The sequence below is a fragment of the Entelurus aequoreus genome, linkage group LG14, assembly GCF_033978785.1.
Source record: "Entelurus aequoreus isolate RoL-2023_Sb linkage group LG14, RoL_Eaeq_v1.1, whole genome shotgun sequence".
NCBI lineage: Eukaryota > Metazoa > Chordata > Actinopteri > Syngnathiformes > Syngnathidae > Entelurus > Entelurus aequoreus.
Genome location: NC_084744.1, coordinates 62,997,515 through 63,017,501, shown reverse-complemented (window position 1 = coordinate 63,017,501; position 19,987 = coordinate 62,997,515). Strand labels below are relative to the sequence as shown.

Below are 19,987 nucleotides of genomic sequence, written 5' to 3'. Positions count from 1 at the left end.
CAAGTTATCGAATGTTTAGCAGCCAAGGCTGCATACTCACGGTACCTGATATTCAGCTGGGAATGACTACAACAGTAAATAAACACAAGACATATATATACTCTATTAGCCACAACACAACCAGGCTTATATTTAATATGCCACAAATTAATCCTGCATAATAACACCTGCGTGTTTGTTATGCTAGCTCCTAGCTCCTCTGCTAGCTCCTAGCTCCATAGAACACGCCAATACAATTCAAACACCCGATCAACACACACAATCACTCAGCCCAAAAGACCGTTCACCTAACCCAAGGTTCATAAAGCTTATATATTTTTAAAAAGTTGCGTACGTGACGCGCACTTACGGTACGGTACGTGTTATGCTAGCTCCTAGCTCCTCTGCTAGCTCCTAGCTCCATAGAACACGCCAATACAATTCAAACACATGATCAACACACACAATCACTCAGCCCAAAAGACCGTTCACCTAACCCAAGGTTCATAAAGCTTATATATTTTAAAAAAGTTACGTACATACGCAAAAAAAAGCCAAAGCTGCATACTCACAGTAGCACGTCTGCGTCTTTGTCATCCAAATCAAAGTAATCCTGGTAAGAGTCTGTGTTGTCCCAGTTCTCTACAGGCGTCTGTGTATCCAAATCAAAAGTCCTCCTGGTTAGAGTCTCTGTTATCCGAGTTCTTCCATCTTGACTGCATCTTTCGGGAATGTAAACGAAGAAGCGCCGGCTGTGTACTGTTGTGGCTGACTACGTTCGAAAAATACGTCCATTTCGCACCGACAACTTTCTTCTTTGCTTGCTTGGCTTCCTTCTCCATAATGCAATGAACATGATTGAAACAGATTCACGAACACAGATGTCCAGAATACTGTGGAATTATGAAATGAAAACAGAGCTTTTTCGTACCGGCTTCAATGTGGAAGGCATACCCGTGTTCGCCGGGCTACGTCACACGCATACGTCATCCTCAGAGGCGTTTCGAACCGGAAGTTTAGCGGCAAATTTAAAATGTCACTTTATAAGTTAACCCGGCCGTATTGGCATGTGTTATAATGTTAAGATTTCATCATTGATATATAAACTATCAGACTGCGTGGTCGGTAGTAGTGGCTTTCAGTAGGCCTTTAATACCTTCACAACTATAAGAGTTAGACCAAAACATTTTGCAGCACAAACTATGGAGAAAGGTTTTGGGGAGATTTGGACATAGTTGGGGGAGGGGAGGTCTAGTTATGATTAATAACACACTAATTACACGTTAATTACATGTTAATAACACATTAATTACACGGTAATAACATAAAACCATAAAACGTTAACTTAAAAACTATAATAGCGAGAGTGAAAATGGTTGTGGCACAAACGAGCACAAACGATTGGAGCAAGTTTGGGGAGAGTTGGACAATGGGGGGGATGGGGGGGGCACCTTCACACAGGGGGAGAGTGGGACAATGGGGGGTATGGGGGGGCACCTTCACACAGGGGGAGAGTGGGACAATGGGGGGTATGGGGGGGCACCTTCACACAGGGGGAGAGTGGGACAATGGGGGGTATGGGGGGGCACCTTCACACAGGGGGAGAGTGGGACTATGGGGGGGGGGGGGGGGCAACTTCACACAGGTATGGATGGCGGGCAAAAGGCAAGATGGCCAAAATGAGCGGTCAGATCTTTGGAAAGGTGAAAATGTTCGTGACGGCTCTGGTTTGTTCATTATCAGCGGCTCTCTGAGTCATTGGAGTGGCAGGCCTCAGAGGGCTCTCCTTCAGCAGCGAGAGGCTCCGACCAATCACTTCCCCAGATGGCGCTGGGTCAACCAGGAAGTAGGAAGCCGGGGTCAGCCAATGAAAACCCGGCTTCCCCTTTACCACTGACCCGTGACAACATCCTGCCATGGAAAACAGACTGGAACCGGTTGTTTGCGCATCGAGGGCTTCCTCTTTTCTTGGAACGTGGACTAGAAACCCCGTCTTACCTTTCTGTTCTTTAAAAAACGTGTTTTTAATCCCGTTCTTACGCGACCCGTCCAGATAGACATGAGCGACACAATGTTTGATTCCAAGTGTCCTTTCGGAATGAACTAAATGAGCATCAAATTAAAGCAAAGTGATTCCAGACAATGGGCTATAAAACTGGGCATCAATCCCAATAAAAACCGGGACAAACTAAGGTGTCTTTGGCTGCAAATTGATTCCCCTCATGTTTATTGTCCCTCTCTCCTCCATCCAGTGTGAGCACAGCTCTGAAAGCAAATAAGGCTTGCATCAAAGATTCATACAAACGTGTTTTCTACCCCTCTTCTACTATTTATTCCGCTTGCTTTTTCCTGTGTCCCCGAGAGATAAACTTAATCAGGCTCTGTGGAACTTATGTCCTATGGTTTTCATCTGATTGGTCAATCGAAGACCAACGTTACAGGAACGTACACTTTATCCCTGAGAGCTGAGCCCTCTCGGTCTACCGAGCTATCTACATTCCTACTCTCACCTACGGTCATAAAGTGTGGGTCATGACCGAAAGAATAAGATCGCGGATACAAGCGGCCGAAATGAGTTTCCTCAGAAGGGTGGCTGGCATCTCCCTTAGAGATAGGGTGAGAAGTTCAGTCACCCGAGAGAGACTCGGAGTAGAGCCCCTGCTCCTTCGTTTGGAAAGGAGCCAGCTTAGGTGGTTCGGGCCTCTCGTGCGGATGCCTCACGAGCGTCTCCCTAGGGAGATCTTCGTTGCACGTCCCACAGGGAGGAGACCCCGGGTGCAGGCCAAGGACCAGATGGGGGAATTACATCTCCTCTCTGGCCTGGGAACACTTCGGGATTCCCCAGGAGGAAGTTGATAATGTTGCTCTGGAGAGGGAACTTTATCCCACATTTACATCTCATTGTGCTACATGGGAATGTTTTATCAGAATCAGAATCCGAAATACTTTATTAATCCCCGAGGGGAAATTAAGATTTTCAGCCCGTTCAAGATCAGACAAACATTACAGGGAGACAGAACAGGATCGCTGATGGGTCTGCCAACTTCGGCGCCTCTTACAAAAAAGGTGAGAAACAGGTAAACGTTGGAAAGGAGGGGGGAGGGAAAAAAATCATCAGTCTAAGACTGGGCCCTTGGAGAGGGGGTCCAGACTGAGGCCCTCGTAGCCATAGCACACATAAACGTGTGTAAGACGGAAACATCAAAGAACGCAAAGGACATCAAAAGAGCAGAGCTGATGCAACCAGCCACTTCTACACAAAGCCACAAAAGTGAAACAACAACAAAAACAAACATATACACTGTGGTGGCCTCTGCGGTGTTCCACGCCATCGTCTGCTGGGGTGTGGGGAGCATGGCCACAGACATGAGCGGACCCAACAAAGCAACCAAGAGAGCCGACTCCACCCTCGGCAGCCCACCAACTCTTGGCCAGTGTCCAGTCCGCATGGATGAGCGAGGATGCGTCTTAAGGAGACCGAGGTGTCCGATACCTGCTCATTCAGCCAAGACACTGTGAAGGTTGTCCGTAGCTAGCTCTCTCAGCCCTGTCTCCTCCAGAACGGACTCTGGTGTGGCAGAGACCCAGCAGCTGGTCTCCGCAGCCAAAAGGCTTCCCGGGAGGCAGATCCAGAAGTTCACAAAAAAAGCCCCGCAGAAGTCACGAAAGAGCCACCCCTTGTCGCACAGTCCCAATGGGTCCACCAACCAAAAGGCAAAACAAACCACATAAAAACAAGAGGGAAACACCAGGAACACATCTTGCTTTTCCTGTGTCACCGAGAGATAAAGTTAATCAGGCTCTGTGGCGTTCATCTGATTGGTCAATCAAAGACCAAAGTCACAGGAACGTACACTTTATCCCACGTTTACATCTCATTGCGCTACATGAGAATGTTTCATGGGGAAATAAATGTGATCTCCTGTAAGTCATAGGATTATTCTTGACCAATTTAAAGACCTTTCCCAGAAGAGTGTACCCAAGCAAGACCCTACCCCGCCGACAGGCCGGTGTGACCCCTATCAGAGGAGTCACATGTTGTAATGATATCTTCATGTGAACCTGTGAAGCCATCTGCGCTTCAAATGATTTGTCAGCTTCAAAGCCTCGTTCCGGTATCTATGTTCTTTCTCTCGCTCCGTTGCATTCCTGCTTTGAGTCTCTTCCAGGCTGTCTTTGAACCGAGATCTAAAGCAGATCTTTTTTTTTTTTTTTTTGGCACCACGTCTTCCTTCCTGTTCAATCGCAAGGGTTTCTCTCTACTTTGGATTTGATGTCTTTTCTGTTTGATACTTTGCATCTACACCCAGCATCCCGCAAACATCCATCCATCTTCTTTTGCTTATCCAAAGTTGGGTTGCGGGGGCCCAGACTTTCCTCTCCCCAGCCACTTAGTCCAGCTCTTCCCCGTGGCCTCCTACCGGTCGGACGTGCCCGAACACTAGGGAGGTGTTCGGGTGGCATCCTGACCAGATGCCCGAACCACCTCATCAGGCTCCTCTCATTGTGGAGGAGCAGCGGCTTTACTTTGAGCTCCCCCCGGATGGTAGAGCTTCACACCCTATCTCTAAGGGAGAGACCTGCCACCCGGCGGAGGAAACTCATTTCGGCCGCTTGTACCCTTCATGGTGTTCCTGGGATTAAAGGCCTCACCTTTTCTCCTTCAAACATATTGCTGGGTATTGTGGCCAAACAGCTCCATTTTTGTCTCATCTGACATCACATGGACAAAGATAAGACCTTCTGGAGGAACGTTCTGTGGTCAGATGGAACAAAAATGGAGCTGTTTGGCCACAATACCCAGCAATATGTTTGGAGGAGAAAAGGCGAGGCCTTTACTCCCAGGAACACCATGCCTACCGTCAAGCATGGTGGTGGTAGTATTATGCTCTGGGCCTGTTTTGCTGCCAATGGAACTGCTGCTTTACAGAGAGTAAATGGGACAATGAAAAAGGAGGATTACCTCCAACCTAAAATCATCAGCCCGGAGGTTGGGTCTTGGACGCAACAGGACAATGACCCCCAAACACACGTCAAAAGTGGTAAAGGAATGGCTAAATCAGGCTAGAATGAAGGTTTTAGAACGGCCTTCCCAAAGTCCTGACTGAAACGTGTGGACAATGCTGAAGAAACAAGTCAATTTAGCTGAACTGCACCAATTTTGTCAAGAGGAGTGGTCAAAAATTGAAGCTTGTGGGTGGCTACCAAAAGCGCCTTATTGCAGGTAAACTTGCCAAGGGACATGTAAGCAAATATTAACATTGCCGTATGTATACTTTTGACCCTCACATTTTCAGTAGAGCCATAATAAATTCATAAAAGAAGCAAACTTCATGAATGTTTTTTATGTGACCAACAAGTATGTGCTCCAATCACTACATCACAAAAGTTTTTTTTAGAAATGATTGGAAACTCAAGACAGCCATGACATGATGTTCTTTACAAGTGTACGTATACTTTTGACCACGACTGTATATGGCATATGCAGTCACAACGTTTCATGAGAGCAGAGTGCGTGGGTGTGCTTTTAAACGGCGCCGCCTGTTGCCAAGTGCGCTCCAAGCTGGGATTTTAGCTCAGCTGTGTTTGTTAGCTTAAGAGCGACCAGTTTGTGGAATCTTTTCACCGGGTTTGTGTTAGCGCTGGTTAATAACATCAAATCTCCCTCAATTACAGTAATATCTTCACAAACGGGGTGTTGCAGGATGGCAAGTTTGTTACTTCAATCATTGATTTGTTGCTCGTTATTTCCTCCTAGTAGTAGTGTGTTTGCATACTCGCGTGTTGTTTGCTGTGGGATGTTGCCCTCTTCCGGTTTAACATCAAGTTCATTTGAGCATTTTGGTGGCTTTGATAAAGCAAAACGTTCTTTTCCCGCCGAGAAGAGTTGTAGAAATGATTGTAAACTCAAGACAGCCATGACATGATGTTCTTTACACGTGTATGTACACTTTTGACCAGGACTGTGTATGTTTGCATAAAAGATGGTCAAAAGCAGGGGTCCCCAAACTGCGGGCCGCGGGCCGGATACGGACCCCAGCGTCCAAAATCCGGCCGGCAGGAAGTCCCAAATTTAAAAAAATAAATAAATCTTTTTTTTTTTTTTTTTGTTGTACCTTCAAAACCATTTTTTTTACCTTGAAAACCATTTACCTTAAAAATATTTTTTTTTACCTTGAAAACCAACTTTGACCTCCAAAACCTTTTTTTTTTTTTTACCTTCAAAACCTTTTTTTTTTTTTTTTTTTTTTTTTTTTTAATAAATGTTTTTATTAAATTTGACAGGTATTACAATATACAATAAAACAGTGATCACTTTTTCCCACCCACTTCCAAGAAAAAAAAATAAAAAATTGTATTATTATTATTTTTTTAAATTTGTCCTTACTGGTCCATTTTCTACCGTCTCCTAGCCAAATCATATTGTCTAAAAATGCATCTTACCATCGATAACGTGACATGCAGCAAGTGCGCTCTTTAAGTCAATTAATGTGCGAGGAATATATATTTATGAATACATATATATATATATATATATATATATTTTTTTTTTTTTGATATATATATATATATATATATAGTGCGGCCCCCAGCCAAATTGTTTTACCCCAATGCGGCCCCGGAGTCAAAAAGTTTGGGGACCCCTGGTCAAAAGGGTGGAAAAGAAAGACCGTGTTGATGTTGAAAGGAGAGACAATAATGTGTCAAATTAAGTCAAAACTGTCACTTGTGTGTGTATTTAAACAACATTGAAAATATGATGCAACTAATGGAAGTGCAACCTTTTACACACTCAATTGTGAGTATAAAATGTTTCTATGTGACACTCACACACACATAAAGGGGGAAAAACAGGTAGTTGGTTGCAAAACGGGCGGTTCAACAAGCTCACTGCAATTTTCTGTAAATTTCTCCCCATAAAAAAACACATTTAAGGACACGGATGGACACACACACACACACACACACACACACAAGGTTGTGTATATTGGGCCGCTATCATATAGTTGCTGTCAAAGCCCCCGCCAATTATGACCATTAGGAGTCCCATCATGTCACTAGTTGTCCCTGCTGCGCCTCCCCCCCCCCTGACTCCCCCTCCGAGACCAGAACCTATAATCCAACCTCACTTTGCGCCCATCACACACACACACACACACACACACATACACACACACACACACACACACACACACACACACACACACACACACACACACACACACACACACACACACACACACACACACACAATCAAACGCTGTTTTATCCGTTCCGTTTTCCTTTCTGTGTCATTTTTTTTTTTTTTTGCTTTGACACAATCAAAAGGATGTTTTCGGTATTGAATAATAAAAAAGTTTCACAGACTGAATAAAAAAAGAAGTCAAATTTCCAGCTTTTCACTTTTTGCGTACTTTTACTTTTTAAATTTTTTACATGAAAAACCTTTGCAAGATAGCAATGAAGAAGGGTGAAGCAGAATGTCACACATAAAGCTTCTTGTCGAATTTGGGTCAGCAGGCGCAGGACATTGATACAACGTTGACCATGTGTACATGTCCTTTAAAACGGACTTTGAAACAACGTTGCAAAATAGTTCGAATTTGTATATTGAGACGATGTTGGTGTCTAACGTTGGAACCACGTTGTTGTTTGGAAAATGACCAAAATTCATTGGTCAAATCAACGTCACAACCTGACATTGAATTCATGTCGTCAAAAAGCATGTTGTTTCAATGTTGTATATTGGTTGTGACCACTGGTTGGAAAATGACCAAATTTCAAAGGTCAAATCAACATAACAACCCAACATTGATTTAATGTTGTCAAAAAGCATGTTGTTTCAACCTGACAATGATTAAACGTCGTCAAAAAGCATGTTGTTTCAACGTTGTATTTGTGTTGTTAAAGATTGGTTGGAGAATGACCAAAATTCAATGGTCAAATCAACATAACAACCCAACATTGATTTAATGTTGTCAAAAAGCATGTTGTTTCAACGTTGTATTTGTGTTGTAGAATATTGGTTCGAAAAATGACCAAATTTCAATGCTCAAATCAACATTATAAACCCAACATTGATTAACCATTGTCAAAAGGCATGTTGTTTCAACGTTGTATTTGTGTTGTAGAATATTGGTTCGAAAAATGACCAAATTTCAATGCTCAAATCAACATTATAAACCCAACATTGATTAACCATTGTCAAAAGGCATGTTGTTTCAACGTTGTATTTGTGTTGTAGAATATTGGTTGGGAAATGACCAAATTTCAATGGTCAAATCAACGTCAGAACCCAACATTGATTCAATGTCGTCAAAAAGCATGTTGTCCCAACGTTGTATTTGTGTTGTAGAATATTGGTTGGGAAATGACCAAAATTCAATGGTCAAATCAACGTCAGAACCCAACATGGATTAAAGGTTGTCAAAAAGCATGTTGTTTCAACGTTATGATTGAATTGTACAATATTGGTTGGAAAATGACCAAAATTCAATGATCAAATCAACATTAAAAACCCAACATTGATTGATTAACCATTGTCAAAAGGCATGTTGTTTCAACGTTGTATTTGTGTTGTAGAATATTGGTTGGGAAATTACCAAAATTCAATGGTCAAATCAACATTAAAAAACCCAACATTGATTAAATGTCGTCAAAAAGCATGTTGTTTCAACGTTGTATTTGTGTTGTAGAATATTGGTTCGAAAAATGACCAAATTGCAATGCTCAAATCAACATTAAAAACCCAACATTGATTAAATGTCGTCAAAAAGCATGTTGTTTCAACGTTGTATTTGTGTTGTAGAATATTGGTTGGGAAATGACCAAAATTCAATGATCAAATTAACGTCAGAACCCAACATTGATTAAACGTCATCAGAAAGCATGTTGTTTCAATGTTGTATTTGTATTGTAGAATAATGACCGAATTTCAACGTCAAATCAACATCGACATGGATTAAACGTCGTCAGAAAGCATGTTGTTTCAACGTTGTATTTGTATTGTAGAATAATGACCGAATTTCAACGTCAAATCAACATCGACATGGATTAAACGTCGTCAAAAAGCATGTTGTTTCAACGTTGTATTTGTGTTGTTTAACGTCAGGACCTAATCCAACAAGTCGTCCACGTGGTTTCAAGGTCTAGTCCCTGCTGAGTATTAGCCGTGAGGTCAAAGGCTGGAGAGAATATACGACCACCTGATCCAGCTAACAAGTAACTCTTTATGAGTGGCGGCAGTTGGTTGCCAATGGCGACAGACAATGTGGGCTGGCATTCTGCACCGGGACACTCCTTTCATGGCGGATCTCCGCACTCAAACAGCATTTGAACTAATTGAGGTTGCTAAGTTGAGGTGACGGCACAGACCAACCAAGAGCACTTTAATGGTGAAAACGCTCCCAGTAAACTATTAACTGCAAACACGACCTTGATGTGCATTTGTGAGATGTTAGCAAAGTGTATTACTCTGCTGGCCACCAGGTGATGTCACTCTCACACACTTATTGCCTTCCTGTTTTGCCAAGGGGGAGAAGGGGATTGGGGCGCAATGTTGGAAGTGGCATCAGTTTGTGTTTGTGCGTTATTGTGTTTCCACAGACTCTGGAATGGACACTGCAATATTTAATTCAGTTTTTGGATAAAAGGAAAGGCACTACAACCTTAACTGCAAACCTGGCCCTGGGACTTCAGGTGTAAAGGGTATGAACGCACAAAAATCTGGTCTTGTTGGCATATTTCTACAAGCTGTGAATAGTTTGGCCACTTAGAGACTATGTTTACACTGAAGGCCAAAGTGGCCCAAATTGGATTATTTAGAAGTCAGATTTTTTAGAAATCAGATTTTTAGAAATCAGATTTCTTAGAAATCAGATTTTTGAGAAATCGATTTCTTACAAAGCGGATTTTTTAGAAACCAAAGTTTTAGAAATTGGATTTTTGTTTAGAAATTGGATTTTTTTAGAAATCTGATTTTTTAGAAATCCAATTTTTAGAAATCTGATTTTTAGAAATCTGATTTTTTTACAAATCTGATTTTTTAGAAATCGTTTTTTAGAAATTGTATTTCTTAGAAGTCAGATTTTTAGGAATCGTATTTCTTAGAAATCAGATTTTTTTAGAAATCTGATTTTTTTAGAAATCAGATTTTTTTAGAAATCAGATTTTTTTAGAAATCAAATTTTTAGAAATCTGATTTTTTTGGAAATCAGATTTTTTAGAAATAGTTTTTTAGATTTCAGATTTCTTAGAAATCGGATTTTTAGAATTCCGATTTCTTAGAAATCAAATTTTTTAGAAATCGGATTTTTTGAAATCGGATTTCTTACAAATCGGATATTTTTACAAATCTGATTTTTTTAGAAATCAGATTTTTAGAAATCTGATTTCATAGAAATCTGATTTTTTACAAAGCGGATTTCTTAGAAACCAAAGTTTTAGAAATTAGATTTTATTTTAAAAATTAGATTTTTTTAGAAATTCTATTTTTTATAAATCTGATTTATAGAAATCACATTTTTAGAAATCTGATTTTTTTATAAATCAGATTTTTTTTAGAAATCTGATTTTTAGAAATCTGATTTTTTTTAGAAATCGTTTTTTAGAAATCGTATTTCGTAGGAGTCAGATTTTTAGAAATCGGATTTCTTAGAAATCGGATTTTTTTAGAAATCTGATTTTTTAGAAATCGTTATTTTAGATTTCGGCTTTCTTAGAAATCTGATTTTTAGAATTTTAATTTCTTAGAAATCTGATTTCTTACAAATCTGATTTTTTTTTACAAATCGGATTTTTAGAAATCTGATTTTTTAGAAATCCTTTTTTTAGAAATCCAATTTTTTTTAGAAATCAGACTTTTTAGAAATCAGTGTTTAAGAAATCAGATTTCTAAGAAATCAGATTTTTAGAAATTGGATTTCTTTGAAAAGAAACCGGATTTTTAGAAATCTGATTTTTTTTAAAGCATGTTGTTTCAATGTTGTATTTGTGTTGTAGAATATTGGTTGGGAAATGACCAAAATTCAACGGTCAAATCGACGTCAGAACCCAACATTGATTAAACGTGGTCAAAAAGCATGTTGCTTCAACGTTGTATCTGAGTTGCTCCACGTCAGGACCTAATTCAACAACTTCTCAACGTTGTTTCAACATCTTGTGCCTGCTGGGTTATTAAAAACCAACATGGGCGCACAAAGAAAATCTCGTTGAAAGCCACGGAAAGCCTGCGGAATAATAACAAATCAATGATTTTAACGTGTGAATGCTTGACTTTTCCATTTTTTGCGGGTGTGAACGGATTAGTTTTTTGCATTTTTGCTCCAATGTCACTCTTTGGACATTTTGGGTTGCCGACCCCTGTCTGATACCAAGGCAAGGTGGCACCAATAAGAAAACAGCCGTCCACTCATCGGCCCGTAACCCACGGACCGTCTCAGGAGAAGTCCTGGCCGGTCCACCCCAGACTGAAAGTCCTGCCACCATGTTCCTCACCAGATTCCTTCCCGTATTGGACTTGTCTACAAAAGAGGGTTGACTCTGTGTCATTCTGAAAGGTTCACAGCGAGCGGTCGGGTCCTCAAAAACACTCACAGGTGCAGAAGTCCCAGGGTGTGTTATTAGACCTATCAGGGACACTCTGGCAGGATTAGAGGACTGTTAGAAGAACCACACTCCAACACACCATAATGACTCTGGCTCGTCTACACACTCATAGACAGCAAATCCCCACCATGGTGTGTGTGTGTGTGTGTGTGGTCTTGTATTTCTACCCTTCTTGAAACATGAAGAAGGAAAAGTATCTTCCATATGAGGACAAGTGATGACATAAATCATGGTCCCAATAACATTGCATCTAATAGAGAGCCAAAATACTAGAGTCCGTGAACATTGCTCCAAAGTCAGGATTTTTTTTGTGTTGATTTAATGTGCGTACAAAAGTAAACATTGACAGGTGCAAAGGCAGCAATATATGATCAAACAAGAAGGACTTCCCTATTCATCCCCGCCAGGTGAACGGCTGATTGTACCACTTCCTGTGCTGACGTAAGACAAGCCATATGCGAGCGTAGGATGAACAAATACACTACGCTACTAAGACTATAGTGGACATTAACACTTAGCTTCTACAGCTGGCTTGCCAAAAGTGCGGCACAGGGGCCATCTGTGGTCCCTGACTCCTTTGGCATCGGCCTTAAGCACGTTACAAAAAAACACAGAAAATTGAGATCCCTGGTGGTGACATCTATCAAAATGAGGGTGGTCCCAAAAGGGAGGGATTTTTCACATTGACTGTGTGTCGCTTTTAAAAGTGCTCCCCCTCTGGCCAACATATGAAATAACAAGTGTGTGTAAAAATGTGAAGTGCTCGCCCCTCTGGCCAACATATGAAATAACAAGTGTGTGTAAAAATTTCAAGTGCTCCCCCTCTGGTCAACATATGAAATAACAAGTGTGTGTAAATATGTGAAGCGCTCCCCCTCTGGCCAACATATGAAATAACAAGTGTGTGTAAAAATTTGAAGTGCTCCCCCTCTGGTCAACATATGAAATAACAAGTGTGTGTAAATATGTGAAGTGCTCCCCCTCTGGCTAACATGAAATAACAAGTGTGTGTAAAAATGTGAAGTGCTCCCCCTCTGGCCAACATATGAAATAACAAGTGTGTGAAAATATGTGAAGTGCTCCCCCTCTGGCTAACATATGAAATAACAAGTGTGTGTAAATATGTGAAGTGCTCCCCCTCTGGCTAACATATGAAATAACAAGTGTGTGCAAAAATGTCAAGTGCTCCCCCTCTGGTCAACATATGAAATAACAAGTGTGTGTAAGAAATTGAAATGCACCCTTTTTGGCCAAAAAATAAAAAGTATGTACATAGAGACATACTGTAATAACTTGGAGTAAATAATGAAGATTAAAAAACAATTACAAACAAAAAATAAATAAATAAAAATAAGCAGTCTTTTTTTCACAATGTGTCGACTTCTTTCTCATAAAATGGGGAACAATTTCTCATATTCTTTCTGTTTCTGTAATATTGCAATATTTTCTCGGAAAATGAATACTTTTTATGTGTAAAATTATTACTTTGTAAAGCAAAACGGTGACATTTGTCATATAAAATTCGGACTTTTATCAATCAATCAATCAATCAATCAATCAATGTTTATTTATATAGCCCTAAATCACAAGTGTCTCAAAGGGCTGTACAAGCCACAACGACATCCTCGGTACATCACAATATTGCCAATTTTTTTGTTGTTCTTGTAAAACAGTGACATTTTTTTGGAGTAAAATTATGACTTTTGTCATAGAACGATTACATTATTATTATTAAAATATTGCAAACATTTTTAAGTTTTCTTCTAAAATTGTGACTTTTGTCGGGTAAAATTACGACTCTTTTCATGAAATTGCCAAAATGTTAAGCTTCCCTTGTAAAATTGCGACCGTTATTGAGTAAAATTCCAACTTTTATCATAACATTGCACAAATGTTCAGTTTTTCTTGTCAAATTTTGACTTGCGTGGAGTAAAATGACGTTTTTTATTACAACGCTGCCAACATTCTATAAGTTTTTCTTGTGAAATTGCGACCTTTTTCTTGTGAAATTCCAACTCATTTTTCACAACAAGCTTTGTTTACATTTGCATAGTATTTATACCGTATTTTCCGCATTATGAAGCGCACCTAAAAACCTCCAATTTTCTCAAAAGCTGACAGTGCGCCTTATAATCCGGTGCGCCTTATATATGGACCAGTATTTCGCCACAACAGGTCTCGCAACTACGGGATGCATAACGTAACCCCAGCCTCTACTGTAGCGTCTGTTTTATGCGCCTTATAATGTGGTGCGCCTTATAATGCGGTGCGCCTTATATATGAACAAAGCTTTAAAATAGGCCATTCATTGAAGGTGCGCCTTATAATCCGGTGCACCTTATAGTGCGGAAAATACGGTATATTATTAATGTTGTAAATACACTTCTTTATATATCTAGAAAGGCTGGTCCCAAAGAGGGAGGCTTTTTTCTCAGGTCTCCAGAAGGTAAGAAATACACAAGTGTGTGTGTGTGTGTGTGTTTGTGTGTGTGTGTGTGTGTGTGTGTGTGTGTGTGTGTGTGTGTGCACTTGTCTCACCATCCTTGTGTGGACATACACTTGATAAACCACCCTTTCTGTGAGGATCTTTTGACTTGTGAGGACATTTGCCTGGTCCTCACAACTACAAAGTCAAATATTTTTTTTAATTTGTGTGTTTTGCATTCTGAAGTGAGGTTGCAACTAGGGATGTCCGATAAATGTTTTAAAATTTAATTATTGGTATCGTTTTTTTTTATTATCGGTATCGTTGTTTTTTTTTTGTTTTTGTTTTTTAATTAAATCAACATAAAAAACACAAGATACACTTACGATTAGTGCACCAACCCAAAAAAAATATTATTGGTATCGGTTTTTTTTATTATTATTTTTTTTAAAAATTAAATCAACATAAAAAACACAAGATACACTTACGATTAGTGCGCCAACCCAAAAAAAATATTATCGGTATCGTTTTTTTTTTGTTTGTTTTTTAAATTTTTAAATCAACATAAAAAACACAAGATACACTTACAATTAGTGCTCCAACCCAAAAAAAACTCCCCCATTTACACTCATTCACACAAAAGGGTTGTTTCTTTCTGTTATTAATATTCTGGTTCCTACATTATATATCAATATATATCAATACAGTCTGCAAGGGATACAGTCCGTAAGCACACATGATTGTGCGTGCTGCTGCTCCACTAATAGTACTAACCTTTAACAGTTAATTTTACTCATTTTCATTCATTACTAGTTTCTATGCAACTGTTCTTATATTGTTTTACTTTCTTTTTTATTCAAGAAAATGTTTTTAATTTATTTATCTTATTTTATTAATTTTTTTAAAAAGTACCTTATCTTCACCATACCTGGTTGTCCAAATTAGGCATAATAATGTGTTAATTCCACGACTGCATATATCGGTTGATATCGGTATCGGTAATTAAAGAGTTGGACAATATCGGAATATCGGATATCGGCGAAAAGCCATTATCGGACATCCCTAGTTGCAACTCTCTACTCCCATCTAGGGCTAGATATATATTTTTTCATCATTCTAGCTATAGTGGAAAGGGGGGCCCTCACAACCTACTAACTAAACGTGGGTCCACACAAAGTAGGCAAGACATGTATGTGTGTGTGTGTGTGTGTGTGTGTGTGTGTGTGTGTGTGTGTGTGTGTGTGTGTGTGTGTGTGTGTGTGTGTGTGTGTGTGTGTGTGTGTGTGTGTGTGTGTGTGTGTGTGTGTGAGCACTGAGCGAGGACATTTAAACACCACTGGGCCCCTCACAGATCTAATCCCTCACACCAGCATAAATAATAAATAATTCCCATTTACACCAATTTATATTCAATTTGTGGGAAATATGGTAAAATAAATATTATCATTTCATGGAAACATTCCATAAGGTGGCATCTCACCTCAATGCCTCGGTGGTGAGATCGTTATTTTGAATTTTCTCGCACAAAAACAACCTCGACGGGCTGCAGATAATTGTCATGCATGTCAACTTTACTGTAAAATTTTTCAGACAAGAGCATTTTAACAACACAGCTTGAAAAATACAAGTGTCAAACTTAAGACCCAATGAAGCACCTTATCTTTTTTTTTTACTAAATGTAATAGTTGTTGTCCATGTTGACAGACAAAAATAGAAGTACTACTTGAAATTGCATACTTTTTAAACTTTAATATCATCTAATATTGCAATAAGTATTATATTTATATTATCATACTTTACAAACCATTTTCTCTGTCAAAATACAAACTAAATACCCAAATATCTTATGATTTTAAAGCAAATTATCCATCAAATTGTGCTCTATAAATGATTTTACGGTAATTTCAGTTTTGTTTTTTTTACAGTATATTACTGTAAACTGAAAAAACTCTACCACTGTTTCTTTATGGTAAAATTATGTCGACTAAGTTCCGAGTTTTTTTTTACTGTAAAATCTATATTTGTTGGTAAATAAATAAATTGTACCACTTTTTTTTTTTACGGTAAAAAACAACTCATTTGCCAGAATAAACAAACAAAAAAATCTATTTACAGTAATATGTTGGAAAAAATATTGTCAATTTTACAGTAAAATTCTGGCAACAGAGTTTCCTTTTTTTTTTTTTTACTGTAAAATCTACAGTTGTTGGTTTTACGGTGTCTTACTGTAAATAGATACATTCTCCCTTTTTTTTTTTTACGGTAAAAAACAGCTCATTTGCCAGAATAAAAACAAAAAAAAACATTGTACATTTTACAGTAAAATTCTGGCAACACAGTTTCCTTTTTTTTTTTTCTGTAAAATCTACAGTTGTTGGTTTTACGGTGTCTTACTGTAAATAAATACATGGTACCACATATTTTTTATGGTAAAAAAAACTAACAACTAATTTGCCAGATAAATTTACAGTAATATGTTGTAAAAAAAAAAAAAAAACATTGTAAATTTTACAGTAAAATTCTGGCAACTGAGTTTCCAGTTTTGTTTACTGTAAAAATCTATGGTTGTTGGTCTTACTGTGTCTCACTGTAAATAGATAAATGGTACCACATTTATTTTTACGGTTAAAAAAAAGTAACAGCTCAGTTACCAGTAAAAAAAAATAAAGGTATATATTTTTTCCATTTACAGTAATATGTTGTAACAAAAAAAAAAAACACACTAAAGTTTACAGTAAAATTCTGGCAACTGAGTTTCCAGTTGTTGTTTTTTACCGTAAAATAAAAAATAAATAAAATAGTTGTTTTTTTACAGTGTCTTACTGTAAAATAAAAGGGTACCACATCTTTTTTACGGTAAAAAAAAACCTGGCAGCTTAGTGTGCCAGAATACAAATAAAAAACATTTTTTTCCATTTACAGTAATATGTTGTAAAAAAAAAAAAAACTTTTACATTTTACAGTAAAATTCTGGCAACCGAGTTTCCAGTTTTGTTTACTGTAAAATCAACGGTTGTTGGTCTTACTGTCTTACTATAAATAAATAAATGTTACCACATCTTTTTTACGGTAAAAAAAAACAGTTCATTGCCAGAATAAAAAAATATAGGTATATTTTTTCCGTTTACAGTAATATGTTGTAAAAAAACAAAAAAACAATGTAAATTTTACAGAAAAATTCTAAGTAACTGAGTTTCCAGGGTTTTACCATAAAATAAAAAATGAATAAAATAGTTGTGTTTTACGGTGTCTTACTGTAAAATGGAATGGTACCACACTATTTTTTACGGTAAAAAAAACTGACAGCTCAGTTGCCAGAATTAAAAAAAATATATATATTTTTGTAAAAAAAAAAAACACACTATAAATTTTACAGTAAAATTCTGGTAACTGAGTTTCCAGTTTTTTAACGAAAAATAAAAACATAAATAAAATAGTTGTGTTTTACGGTGTCTTACTGTAAAATGGAATGGTACCACTTTTTTTTTTTACGGTAAAAAACTGACAGCTCAGTTGCCAGAATAAAAAAACTTTAAAAAATACGTGTTGTATGTTGTAAAAAAACATTGTGCATTTTACAGTAAAATTCTGGCAACGTAGTTTCCAGTTTTTTACCGTAAAATAAATGATAAATAAAGTAGTTGTTTGTTGCGGAGTCTTACTGTAAAATGGAATGGTACCACAAACAACTGGCAGCTCAGTTGCCGGAATAAAAACTTTTTTTCCATTTCAATATGTTGCAAGTAAAACCGTAAAATTCTGGTAACTAAGCTGCCATTATTTTTTACTGTAAAATCTACAAATTTTGTGTTTGTATTGTATGTAATAAATATATATATATATTAATCAAATGCATAGAAACATTCATACATTATTGACTGTTACAAGCGGCCCTCTGATGGCAGCCTAACTGCCATGTGGCCCTCAATGACAACCAGTTTGAGCTAGAATATTCTGTGTAAAATAAATAAGTAAAGAATAATCAATAAAAAGACAAATTAGCACAATGGATACAGTAGGAAGTGGATTTATATAGCTCAATTTGTTGCGTTTTACCTGATACATTTGACCAATTTAGTGGGGTTGCACTATCCACTTTAACCGAGTAATGTTTTAAATCTAATTTTTTTCTTTGAATCCTTTTTATGATGTTGCTTTAACTTGATTGTTGTTTTGATTCACCTATTTTTTTGTACAGCACTTTGTGATTTTTATCAATAAAATGTAGCTACTTACCTAATTCCGGACTATAAGCTGCTATGTTTTTCCCTATATTTTGAACCCTGTGGTGTATAAAACGGATCGGCTAATTTATTATGTTTTTCCCCCCGCTAATTAATGTGCTATATTATGTTGAGTAGATTTGCCTTAAACCCAAACAGAGGGCTGAAATTGTGTGTTAGTGTTTCTGCTATGGCGCCATCTTTTGGACGAGTTGGCTCACTGCAGGTATTGCAGGTGGGAAATAAGTACTTCCGGTTTTAATGCCGCAAACCGGAAATGAACCTCCATAGCGTTTTTTGTTTGTTTTTTTTGCTCGACATAATTCTTCATTCATCACTCCAAGCGACGTTTGTAAGTTTCACAGTTCAACTTTAAAACAATTATTACTTACTGAACCGTCCCGTGTGTGACGTCTGTGGGAGTGTTTGCGTGTCAATAATCGTACTGTCGTCATGTGGCCACGATAGCCTCGTTAGCATTAGCATTAGCATGCTAACTCCTTTACAAGTGTGTGTGTTAGCATTATTAACTTACAATGGCATTCTTTTTGTTTTGTTCCACTTTCACAAATCCACCAAAACGAGTCATTGAGTCGGTTTTTGATTGATTGATTGATTGAGACTTTTATTAGTAGGTTGCACAGTGAAGTACATATTCCGTACAATTGACCACTAAATGGTAACACCCGAATACGTTTTTCAACTTGTTTAAGTCGGGGTCCACTTAAATTGATTAATGATACAGATATATACTATCATATATACCAGGGGTCACCAACGCGGTGCCCGCGGGCACCAGGTAGCCCGTAAGGACCAGATGAGTAGCCCGCTGGCCTGTTCTAAAAATAGCTCAAATAGCAGCACTTACCAGTGAGCTGCCTCTATTTTTTAAATTGTATTTATTTACTAGCAATCTGGTCTCACTTTGCCCGACATTTTTAATTCTAAGAGAGACAAAACTCAAATAGAATTTGAAAATCCAAGAAAATATTTTAAAGACTTGGTCTTCACTTGTTTAAATAAATTCATTAATTTTTTTACTTTGCTTCTTATAACTTTCAGAAAGACGATTTTAGAGAAAAAATCCAACCTTAAAAATGATTTTAGGATTTTTAAACACATATACCGATTTACCTTTTAATTTCCTTCCTCTTCTTTCCTGACAATTTAAATCAATGTTCAAGTAAATTTTTTATTATTATTGTAAAGAATAATAAATACATTTTAATTTAATTCTTCATATTAGCTTCTGTTTTTTCGACGAAGAATATTTGTGAAATACTTCTTCAAACCTATTATCATTAAAATTCAAAAAAATTATTCTGGACAATCTAGAAAATCTGTAGAATCAAATTTTAATCTTATTTCAAAGTTTTTTGAATTTCTTTTAAAATGTTTGTTCTGGAAAATCTAGAAGAAATAATGATTTGTCTTTGTTAGAAATATAGCTTGGTCCAATTTGTTATATATTCTAACAAAGTGCAGATTGGATTTTAACCTATTTAAAACATGTCATCAAAATTCTAAAATTAATTTTAATCAGGAAAAATTAGTAATGATGTTCCATAAATTATTTTTTAAATTTTTTCAAAAAGATTCGAGTTAGCTAGTTTTTCTCTTCTTTTTTTCGGTTGAATTTTGAATTTTAGAGAGTCGAAATTGAAGATAAACTATGTTTCAATTTTTTTTTTTTTTTTTCGTGTTTTCTCCTCTTTTAAACCGTTCAATTAAGTGTAAATATCATTAATTATTA

At 37.4% G+C, this 19,987-nt stretch overlaps 1 protein-coding gene and 2 long non-coding RNA genes across 7 annotated transcripts in view; 2 read left to right on the top strand and 1 right to left on the bottom strand.

Annotated features, from left to right (window-relative positions):
- Positions 1–9,885, top strand: part of LOC133665182 (uncharacterized) — a 92,525-nt gene extending 82,640 nt beyond the window's left edge. For 2 of the 3 annotated variants that reach the window (XR_009828712.1, XR_009828714.1), the window contains one exon: positions 9,092–9,885. This is a non-coding gene — a long non-coding RNA (uncharacterized LOC133665182). Of the gene's footprint in view, positions 1–1,722; positions 2,556–9,091 lie in introns of those variants that run through there. The other variant, XR_009828715.1, reaches the window with a different exon arrangement.
- The window catches only part of rnf220a (ring finger protein 220a), a 390,449-nt gene that overhangs the window by 271,002 nt on the left and 99,460 nt on the right, over positions 1–19,987 (bottom strand). The gene's annotated exons all lie outside the window — the stretch shown is intronic.
- LOC133665181 (uncharacterized) overlaps positions 18,466–19,987 on the top strand; it is a 429,445-nt gene continuing 427,923 nt past the window's right edge. For both annotated transcript variants that reach the window (XR_009828711.1, XR_009828710.1), the window contains exon 1: positions 18,466–18,586. This is a non-coding gene — a long non-coding RNA (uncharacterized LOC133665181). The remainder of the gene's footprint in view (positions 18,587–19,987) is intronic.